Here is a 12,090-nt window from a genome sequence, read left to right as displayed (position 1 = left end):
AGAGAGAGAGAGAGAGAGAGAGAGAGAGAGAGAGAGAGAGAGAGAGAAAGAGAGAGAAGTTCTCTAAATCTACCATGCAGACAGTAACAGAGTTGGGTTCTGCAGTCTGCTCCATCATCCTGTGCTTCACCCCAAACTAAATACACATTACTTCAATACACACTAAGCTTCCATGCATGAGTGACAAACCAATTAGCTTAAATGTTCTTTTGAATTACTGCCCACTTTCAAACGAAGATTGATTGGTTTTTCTCTCCCTCAGAAGAACTGCTTTTTTAAAAACTGGGGCTGGAGAGATGGTTCCATGGTTAAGGGTACTTACTGCTCTTTCATGGGGGCCAGAGTTCAGTTCCCCACTCCCTCATGAGCCGCTCATAAATGCCTGTAACTCCAGTTCCAATGGGCCAGGTACCTTCTCCTGACCTCCATGGGCACATGTGGATTCTCCCACAGGCATGCACATATGTACACACACACACACACACACACACACACACACACACACACACTACAACAAATTTTAAACCAATAAAGCATTTCAAGCATATAAATAAAATAGAAGAAAATATAACATCTATATGGCCAATACCCAGAAACAATTTCTTTTAAAATTATTTTAAATGTATTGTTATTGTGTATATATAATATGTTAAGTGTGGGTATGTACATGTGTCAAAGCCTACATATGAAGGTCAGGGGACAACTCTGTGTAGTTTGTCCTCTGTTCCACTGTTACTTGAGTTCTTGGGAATTTACTAGGTTGTCAGACAAGCACTTTACCTGGCAAGCAATATGGCTACCCAGGAGCAGTTCTTAATATTCTGCCCTCCAAGACAAAGGGAGGTGATGTTCTCTTTGTACAAATTTTCTCCTGTTTCTCTCCCCTCGAATCTAATTGACTTTAGATGCTGATGTGTTTGATCTCTGGTTTTTATAGATGAATGCTTTTAAACTTTTTATAAAAGGCATCACATAAACCCTACAGAAACATTTTATTCAACATCACACTTTCAAGGTTTACCTAGTTATGGGCACATCTGCATCGTTCCCATTGATGGGCATTTAAATTCATTACACTGCTGTGGACACAGCAATCTGCCGGATTCTACATCTAGAGCACGCCTGCCAAGGCCTGGCAGAAGTGCTGCCAACTGGTCTCCAAGGAGACTGCACCAATTTTCACTCCCAGCACTAGTGAGTTCCTGGGGTTAAGCTTCCTCATCAAAAGCCCAAATTTAAAAATTTTTGTCCATCTGAATGGGACAAAAATGGTATTTTGTTTTAACATGCATTGCTCTCAGCCAGCAGCTTTACCTTTCTCTCACGATGGTATACAGAAGCTTTAAACTTTAACATACACTGGCCAATAATTCCCTTGAGTTTTTAAAATCCGATTTAAAAAAATTCTTTCCTGCCATGGTATAATAAAAGTCTCATTTATTTTTATTTTTATTTTTATGTATTTTTAGAATGCTATGGTTTTTCTTTTCACATTTAGGTCTTTCACTGATATGGAAAATGTACCTGCTTATTATATGAGGTTTGGATTCCTTTTCTCCACACAATTTATTTATTTATTTATTTATTTATTTATTTATTTATTTATTTCTGCTACTGACCTCTCAGACTTCTTTGTTTTTGGTTTTTTTTCCATATCAAGCTTCCACATTTAACGGATATACATCTGAAATTTAGGGTATTTTTTAGTAAGTAAGTAAGGTAAGTATTCCACTCTATTCTGCTTAATTTTTTAGTAAGTATTTTTTTAGTAAGTAAGTAAGGTTCCACTCTATTCTGCTTAGACACTCTCTTGACTATTCTTCTCCTCTCCGGTATGAACTTTCAAATCATTTGCTCAAGTGCATAAAATCTATCAGAACTAATAACAGAAGTCAGCAAGCTAAGTCTCTCTGTGATAAATACGGAAAAATCCAGTCATTAACAGCCATTTAGCAACTGCAATAAGTGGTCAATGAGATAACTGTGCAAGCTATCAGAGTTTCAGCTCCCCCAGAAGTCACGTGGAAGGCGAGAACTAGAAGTTGGTCTCTGACCTCTGCACATGCGCACTGACTCACACAGAATAAGATGCGAACTATACGTTATATCTAAGGGTATTTGGTGAGCAAGATGTGCCAATACTTTATAAGCATGATCAGAGGACAGAGACAATCTGGCCAAATGGTGAGGAAATCGTTTTTAATGTATATGAAGTTTCTACATCAAAGACATGTGTCCACCTCCACTTCTCCCATATTTGGCTTGCTGGGCTCTGTTGATGGCTCTAGTCAGTTTTATGTAGCATCTCCTCGATACTGTTAGCCAATGTTGCCTACACATATTCGTCATCCCCTACCTTATGCTTTCTTGTTGTTTTACTGGCTTTTTTTTTTTAAACAATGGTGGAACTACCCAGTGCAATCTTGGAAAAATAAGAATTATTTGGGATTTCTGTCTCATTCCTAACTTCAAAAGGATTACCTCTAAACCTTTCTCATCAAATATGACGCCTGCTGTGGTTTTCGTAAGGGTTTTATAGTTTTTTTAGAACAAAGAAAGTCATAAATCAAGACAAGTTTGAAATACATTAGTGAGTACATCAGACAGACAGGTATCATAGCAAGATGAAAAAACATTTTCTGTGGGCCAAGATGCTGTTGGATGACATTCTTAGCTTTTAGTTTTGTGGAAGTTAGCAGTCATCACAATTAAGAGATTATAAAAGGTTTTAATCTATTAATCACAAATTTAGTTCTAACCCTGGGGTGGGCAAGACATGGCTGTTCTAGAGGGCTAAAATGAACCCACACTAAGGTAACAAGTCTTTGGATCTACGACATCCCAGTCTCTCCACAGAACTGCCGTTCTACTCAGCCAGTCTCCACAGACACAGCTCCTTTTTAGGAGATTTTGTTCATAGTTCCCCTTGTTGGACAATGCAATTTGTGCACACAGGGGCAACATTTTACTTCTCAAATATTATGAGGTCTCTCATAGCTAGGAAGCTCATTCTTAGGATGTGAGGCTGGTGAGGCTGAGTAGTGGGCAGGACAGCAGCCTCCAGGAGAGACCATCCTGGGAAATGCCATTAAGAAAGAAAGACTTGGCTCATTAGGATTTAGATCTGAGTTATTTGGCTCATTAGAATTTAGATTTGAACTATTTTTATATCCTCTGTATCTGACATAACAGTTATATGCGACAGATTACTATACCTAAATTTAAGTAATCAAGAACACAGTTTGGCACAATGGAGTGAAGTCTACAGATGAATGAAACATCTAAAATAACCAAAATTTATATATTTGCAATGAGATTGACTATATACTTCCTTCTATACTTATAGTTACTTGTAATCTATAAACAATCTTACTTATATTTTGAAAGCTAGAAATGAGACTTTTGAAGAAGTCACTGTAGTGTTGTCTCTTTATTACTTAAATACAAATATTAAGTAATTAATTTTAAGCCAGGCTAATTATATTATAGAACATTTTAGATACTAATCATCAAGAAATATCAGTACTTAAGGTATAAAACATCGTGAATATTACTAGACATTGATGTCTTTTATATAATCTGAACAGAAATTAACCAGACTCTTTGGGTATCTCTAGATAAAGTAAACAGAGTTAAAATTTAATTTAATTTAATTAATTTAATTTAATAGCTCGATTTTTTGTTTTACCCAAGTTATATCAAAATATAAATACAGTGAAAAGCCTCAAATCTTTCAAACACTCATTTCTTTTAAGACAGAGGGGTTTAGGGTGAAGAAACAATCACAACAAAAAGGTTTAATCAAATGAAAGAACATGATATTTTCATTTGTAACATCACTAAAACTGTCATATTTAAAAGTCTTTTATAACAAACACTATGATTTATTGGCTTATTTACTAGAAAAAAATTTAATAATGGATTTAAATATTTGTCCTTTAGTACAAGTTTTACAATTACTATATGATTTAATAGGAATATTCTAAGTAGGTATTCCTCTCCAAACAGATATGGATATATGTCTGTATATATATATGGCAATGATTGACTATTTAAGAAGCAACAGCTTTCTTTAATAAGAAAACAAAAATTTTAATTTAAAAACTCTTCTTTGTTGTCTTGAGTAAAGACTGAGGACCACCCATCTGTATTTGCTTTACCTACATGTCACATTGGTTAAATATATGGTTGTCTTTTCTCATTATTATGTTTTTTTAATTTTAGTTTACTATGAGCCAAAAATGAAGTTGAACTAAGTTAGTTTACCTAAGCACTTACTTATAAGCCAGTTTGACAATACATACATTATGTAAAAATAAAACATAACCAAATGAAGACAGTATATCTATATATTACACTAGATATATTTTAATAAACCAATATTTTATCATAATTGTACTAGAATTTTTTCTAATTTTCATTATAAAAAGGATAAAGCACAGAGATCTTCAGTAAATATATCTCTACTAATTTATATATAGTCCAACAATAATTGAAACCTTACATTTAAGTTGCATGTTAAGATTTTTTTTTTACCCCGGCAATGGGAAAAGAGACACCTTGATGGTGTCCTTATGTCAGTCAGGGGCAGAGCAGATGGCAGTCCTTTGTTCATCCTAGCTTGATGCCTGGCTTGGTGGCCAAAGCTGTCTTATGCATAGAACTCATAAAATCAAATCAATCAAATCAAATCAAATACAGGCAGCACAGTGTAGGAGGAGGAAGACAGAGACCTGCAGACCGCCTTGCCACTCACAGACCTGCCCTCCAGCATACAGCACACAGGGGGGCCGTAGGCACCCATTTGCTGCCAAACCATACAGAACAGATGGAGAATGTCACCCAGGGGCCTATCAACTTTGTACCCAGCCTGCAGCAGGAGCCACCACAATGTGCAAGTATGTGGTAGTCGGATGGGAGAGAAAGAGAAGCGGAAAACCGTCAACTTTACGATGAAAGATGGAACTGGAGACTGGAGGGTAGGAAGGTCACCCTTGTGAGTGGCTCACCCTGCCACCTGGGGCCATGGTGAAGTCCCAGCCCCAGCTGAGGGCTGTGTCTGGGTCAGTGGCAGGGGTCAGTGTTGACGTCTGTAGCCTATATTACCACTAGAGAATGTGGGGACTCCCTGATTGGGGCAGCCCCTGGGAACCATTTGGATGTCCAGGGGGATGCCTAGTTCACCCCATCTCTCACTGGATCAGCCTGAATGTGGCACTCTGGGGAGCTGGCCCCATCTCTCACTGCTGGCAGCACTCAGGAGAGCCAGTCCTGTGCCTGGCCCAGGCAGCACAGTGGAGCTGACCCTTGTGGCAAGGGAATGGGTGAGCCAGCCAGGTGGCCTGAACATAGGAGAGTTAACCCAGCCAGTTACTGCTGTGGGGTGGTACAGGCACAGAGGTGACGCCCCCACCTCCTGTCAGCAGCTCAGGCGAGCTAACCTTGCCTCTCACCAGGTCTAGCACTTGGGAGAGTGGGCCCTGCACCTTGCCTGGACAGCACATCAAAACTGACCTTAGTGGTGGAGGCGCGGATGAGCCAGGCCCAAGAGAAAAGCATGGGAGAGCTGGTCCTGCCACTTCTCTGCTGTGAGGTGGTATGGGTGTGAGGAGGATGTTATCTTCCCAACCGCCACCACCTGAGGCAGTCAGGAGAACTGGCCCTAGGTCATGAGAACCAGTAAAATGGTTCTGTCCATTGTTGGCTGCAGCATTTGGGAGACTATGTGCCCTGTACCTTGTCTGGGCACCACAGTAAAGCTGGCCCTGGTGGAAGGGTCATAAGTGAGCGAGAAGGCCCCGAGGGTGAGAGCACCAGAGAGCTGGCCCCATCACTTGTCTGGTAAGGTGGTTTGGGTGCGGGTGTGTGTGGGGTAATACTCCCCTTCCCCTCCTCACCACCTGCAGTAGCCTGGAGAGCTGGCTCTACGGCCTTGAAAGCTGAAGAGCTGGTCCTGCCCTTCACTGATTGTAGCACTATGGAAAGTAGGCCCTGTACCTTGTCTGGTCAATGCAGTGGAGCTGGCCCTAATGGCAAAAGCACAGGTGAGCCAGCCCTGAGGGTGTGAGAGCAGGAGAGCTGGCCCAGTCCCTCACAGGCTGCAGCACTTGGGAGTATGGACCCTGCACCTTGATTGGGCAGCACAGTGGAGCTAACTCTGGAGACATGGGTGCAGGCAAGCTGGCTCCAAGGGCATGAGAACAGGAGAGCTGACGCTGCCTTCTACAGGTGGTGGCATTGGGTGTCCCAGTTGGAGCAACACTGGAAAGCTTGCCCTGGTGGTGCAGATAAAGGAAAACCTGCACACTGACTAACTCAGCTGTCACCCAGGTCCAGATCTAGGGCTCAGAGTTGATCCACCCCCAAAATCTGTATCATCTGCAAATAGTTGGAATGAATGAAGGGGTTAGTCCTGCTGGTCTAGGTAGGGCTGCAGGATCTCCACGACACAGGGCAGCAATGGGGTGACCTGGAGGAGTCCCATGAAGAGACAATACTGATGGTGTCACAGAGGCCAGAGATCTCGGGACTGACTGAAGACTCACTGCAATGAACATTTGCAAGTAAAGATTTGTGGACAGAGGGATAGACTGTAGGACATACTGTGACACACTACGGCTTTCACAGTTAGATGGTTTTTATGCTTGATTTTTGTTTGTCATTTGTTTATTTGAGGGTGTTTTATTTTGGGGGTAGATTGCAATGGCAAAGGGTGTATACGAGGGGACAGAGAGATGAGCAGGACTGGGGTGCATGATGTAAACCTCACAAGGCACCGATAAAAAGCTAAAAAAAAGAAATAAAAACGATATGAATTTCTGTAGCCATTACATAAACAAAAATCTGCTTTGGAAGGAACTCCTTATCAAAATCTATGTATACAAAGGTTTATGAAGCATGTAAGGTTCCAAAAGATACTATTTTAATCAATTTTAAGATGTTTAGAGTTCTCAAATGTATAAATCGCATGTATTGATCAGCTCCTAAGACATAACCATAGTACTGAAATTTGAATCTGCACGTGCATTTTAGTTGGGTATACCAAAAATAATCTTAGCATATACCAAAAATTAAAGAAGAGGACTGAAGTGGTCACAGTGTGTAAAAGAAAAAAAACTTTGATGCAAACAATATATAAAAATAACCAAAAATATACTAAAACAATTATCACAGACACATGACACAATTACATGAAATCAGATGCACTCATTTAAAAAAGCAGAAAGTTTATATTACGTTTGTTTTTTTTTTTTAATGTGAGGAAGGCTTAGCAACAAAGGAGAGTAAAAGGGGAAGTTTGTCTTATAGGCTTAAGATAAACTCTAGCTGAGGAGGAGGAGTATTTTTTTTTTTTTAATTTTGTCCTAGACTGATTTCTAGCAGGTAACTTGGAGATCACAACTTGTGCCAAGCAGATCTGGCCACTTTTCTACTACATGCCAATTAAAAGAGCAAAATTAAAAGTAGCATAAAAAAGGAGATTTATTCTATGTGGTCACATTAAGAAGGGGTCACAAAGACCCATCAAACCTTTCTCAAGTCCACCCTTAGGGTCCTGAAGTAAGAAACAGTTTCAATAGAGGTCCCAGGATATACACATTCCAGCAGTCCTTGTTAAGGAACGGTTATACCCACTAATGACTCATCAGTATCTGGATTTTAGTCTCACCAGCGAGGTGGTCTAACCAGCTGCTAGAATGGTTTGAAATCTCCTTCACAGAGACAAGTTATTGCTTTGGCTGCAGCTCTTTCCTTTCCCCAGAATGCAGTCCTGGAGAAACACCCCAATCATTCCTTTACCACTCTGAGAGACTGGCAGACACAAGTGTCTCCTGAGGATCTTAAACAAGTGGAGTGGGTGGAAATCAGGCGTTATGAAGCTGCTCCTCAGAAAAGCTACAGGTTAGTGCCTATGACCCAAGAGCAGAGTACAGATGGGTCTAGGATTTACCTATTTCTGCTGTCAGTATCTCTCAGACATGTTGTGGGTTTCTTGTTAGAACAGCAGAAGCAAAGGGGCACAGAACTCACATTTAGCGGGATCCACCAGTCAGGGAACAGAGGGAAACTCACTGAAGAAGCTTAAAGATGGGACTGAACGTAAATCCCCATAAGTACTGTTGAGGTGACACAGATGGAGCTTCATTTGATTATCGTCAGCAGCCTGAGGACTTTCCCTAAACTGTAGGGACCCCAGTGCCCACCAAACTGATTTTTGGCTTTAAGCATGAAAGACTTTTAGGACTGGTTTGTGTACAAGGGTTTTCCACAAGACAATTGTTGCTTGGACATAGCCAATAATTTGGACAAAGACTGTGAAGATCTAAAAGACCATTGCTTCTCCAGTCCCTGCCAAGGAATTGCCACTGTGAATACCTCAGGAGAAAGGGGCTTCCTGTTCCAATGTCCTCCTGGGTACACCAACATGAGGAGATCAAGACACTGGTGACATAGGCATCTTCCCAGGTACGTCAATAAAGTCCCTTCAAACTCACGAATGTAATATGTTTGTTGGGTTTTCCTATAAGTCTGTGGTATATCATGGGGTGCTTCCTGTGATATTTCCACACCTTTGGGTAGAAGGAAATAGATGCCTCTTCTCTCTGGAGACTTTATTATCAAGTGTCGTGAAACTCTTAAGCTAAAAGCTTAGCAAGTTTAGAAGAGAAGCAATAGGAAAAAAGGGCAGAATTAGGTGTTTGAGGAAGACTGTCATAAGACAAGGCCAAAGGATAATAAATCAAAACATTTCAAAGACAATGAAAACCAAGATAAACAACACAGACATCAAAATGCCTTCAAAGTTCCAAAACAAACAAAATACTGATTAAAAAAAATGCTTTTAGAGATCCAAAGCAAGCAATCAAACTAAATCAAACCAAACCAACTAGATTTCATAAACCAAATACACTGCAAACAGACCAAAAAGGTATCTGTTAAAGTAGAATCCGTGGTAATCAGCTCAGAATAAACAGATGGATCTCAACCAAACCAAGGGACTTCCTAAGCCCAGGAAAGAACTTACCAACAATCCACTTGAGGAAATGACACCGGATGGTCTGAACTGAATGGGGCTGTGCAGACACCGGTCTTCCATTCAGTTGGTTCCTCCAGTGAAAAGTGGATGATTCTCAAGTCCCATGTGTGTCACCACAATTGTCAACACACTCACACACACACACACACAAAACCCACAGTTCTTATCTTAAAGGAAACATGAGTTTATTCTGGAGCCATTTTAAGTGACCATGGATGGCCTTGGGAACACAGATTTACGTTACCCCAAATTCCATGTTCCCTGCTATGGGTTTCTGATAGACAACACCAGGTAAAAGAATCTTCATTCTACTCCTTATTTCCAAGGATTTTTGCTTTTAAGTAAAATTACATATCTGATTTTAGTAAACACTTTCTTTGTGTTTGTTGAGACTGTTTATCTCATAATACACAAATTAAACAATCATAACAGTTTTAGACATAATTCATATTTGCATTCTCATGATAAGCGTTACCTGGTCTTGATAGTTAATACGCTTACAAATTTTATTTTTTATTTTTTATTTTTTTAATTTTTTTTGGTTTTTGGTTTTTGGTTTTTCGAGACAAGGTTTCTCTGTGTAGCCCTGGCTGTCCTGGAACTCACTCTGTAGACCAGGCTGGCCTCAAACTCAGAAATCTGCCTCCCTCTGCCTCCCAAGTGCTGGAATTAAAGGCATGTGCCACCACTGCCCGGCGCTTATGAATTTTACTAGTAAACTTAATATTTGACATTTTTTCTGGAACAAACTCCATGGAAAATAAGGTAAAGCCCAAGGAAGCAGGAATTTAAGCTTATAGAACTGAAGATCCTGAAAGGAACTATAATCTGATTAATCCAGCAGCATGTAAAACCTCAGTTATACACACACACACACAGACACAGACACACACACAGACACAGACACAGGCACAGACACAGGCACAGACACAGACACACACACACAGACACACACACACACAGACACACACACACACACAGACACACACACAAACACACACAGACACACACAGACACAGACACAGACACACACACACACACACAGGCACAGACACAGACACAGGCACAGACACACACACACACAGACACACACACAGACACACACACACATACACACACATACACACACACACACATACACACACACACACACACATACACACACACACACCTCTAAATAAATTTAGCTAGAGAAGATGAGGCACACAAAGGAAAAGCCGGAAGGGAGATGTTTTGGCAGAGAGTAATACAGCTTTCCTAAAGTTCTACTTAGTTTTGTTTTGTTTAATTATTTGTTTGTTTTTAATAAATAGCAATTTTGTTTTATTAAAAAACTGACTAAGGAACCACAGGAAAGGGACACTTGTAACATATTGCTTATAAGATCCCTCATGAATATGCTGTAATAAAATCAGAACAAGAGTCAAACCACATTGGAATACTTAGGATCACCACAGTCAACATGAGGCGTATGGACTAACAGCGCATGGGGTGGGGTATGTGTGCAGCTCACGGGACAATGAAATGATCATCCATTGGGTCATAGGCTGGGATCCTGGGCTTTGTGTACTTGAACAAGGGCTGGCCTACTCATATTTCTATGCTGGTAGAAGTCTGTCTTCCTGAAACTTTTTCAGAAGTATCCCTCCATTTGTCTCTAGGACAGTAAATGGCCCAGAATAAAATATATATACTTTAAAGCAACACAAAACTGGACCACCGAAAGGAATGTGAGCTGAGTTACCAGGTTATCTTTCCAGGACACAGAACAACTGCCCTGTGGGTCACAACACCAGGACTGTCACTCCTCAAAGATGGGGAAGACAGGGAGTTGACCTGACTCAGTAATGGTGCCAGGGAAGAGAGGAGAGCTGACTTCCTGTCCCTCTGCCAAGCTCCCCAAATTCTCCTGGGTGACAATCTCTTCACCTTCCTAGTTTCTTAGTTGGCTAAATAAGGAAGCAGACCTGTGGTTTGTGTCCTCAGTTTAATACGAGATCCCCTTTAGAATCAGAAATTGAATTTTTCATCCACAAAACCCCCCACTGGACACATACCAAGTATGAGAGTTGGGTGGGTCACAGCTACTCTTCCCTCAGTGCTGTCCAAATTCCTGCTGTCTTTAGAAATGGGATGCTGCCTCCTCCTTTAAAAACCCTGGGACATTTACCTCAGAGCCTACAATGTGACTCTTCTATGGCTTCCCTACAGAAGGCCTCCTCCTGTTTATTTTCTGGGGCTCTTGATGTCTCCAGCAGACCTCTGTGTTTGCCAACCACAGAACAAGAAGTTGGCAGGATGTCTCCTAAAGTCCCCTCCTGTGTCAGCCTCAGTACCCACAGACTCAGCCACAGACTGCCACTCTGCCAGCCTCTGGCCTGAGCAGGCTGCCCTACACTGTCTGTAGAAGCTTCAGCTCCACTTCCTCCCATCACCCCATTAGATGATGCATACCTGTCTCCCCTAAATGTAAACTCATATTTTCTCCAGACGCATCACAGCCACACTGTGTATCTTCTCACAGGTCTGCACAAGTCCAGTTACCCTCCTGCACACTCCTCTGAACAAATTACTCTGCATAAGACCTGGCCAGAGGATTCCCATTGGCTTGTATTTATTTTTTCATTGGCAGTTTCAAGAGGGATATCCCTGACACGTGGAAAACATTTAATAAACTTAAACCTCAAGAATTACACAGTGACCGGATCAGCACAGGAAGACACCCACAGAGGAGCCGTCTTGTATTTCCTCTATTTCACTCCAATGGTAATTGCTGTTGCCAGTGCTACAAATGCCCTTTTTGTAATAAAATTGTCAAATACAATTTAATTGTTATAATCAACTTTCTGTTTTATTTTTAATTAATTGTACATTTGATAGTAGTCAGTGGGATGGTTTAAGTCATATGTGCAGCATGTGCTGATCAAATCCAGGTTTGTTTTATCGATCCCCTGCTTCCCAGCTTCTAGCAATCAATATTCTACATTCAGGCAGAACTGATATCCATGTGTGAGACACAGCAGCTGGTCCTTACCTTTCTGTACCTGGCTTAT

The 12,090-nt window shown here is 40.9% G+C and overlaps 1 protein-coding gene and 1 non-coding gene across 2 annotated transcripts in view; one reads left to right on the top strand and one right to left on the bottom strand.

Moving 5' to 3' along the window:
- Tnfaip8l3 (TNF alpha induced protein 8 like 3) overlaps positions 1-12,090 on the bottom strand; it is a 45,243-nt gene that overhangs the window by 17,936 nt on the left and 15,217 nt on the right. The gene's annotated exons all lie outside the window — the stretch shown is intronic.
- On the top strand, positions 4,534-4,670 carry LOC114635011. Its single transcript, XR_003713400.1, has one exon. It is a non-coding gene; the product is annotated as a small nucleolar RNA SNORA48 (small nucleolar RNA).

The sequence above is a fragment of the Grammomys surdaster genome, unplaced genomic scaffold (assembly GCF_004785775.1).
Source record: "Grammomys surdaster isolate TR1022 unplaced genomic scaffold, NIH_TR_1.0 1162, whole genome shotgun sequence".
Classification (NCBI taxonomy): Eukaryota; Metazoa; Chordata; class Mammalia; order Rodentia; family Muridae; genus Grammomys; species Grammomys surdaster.
This window is presented reverse-complemented; position numbering and strand designations above follow the sequence as displayed.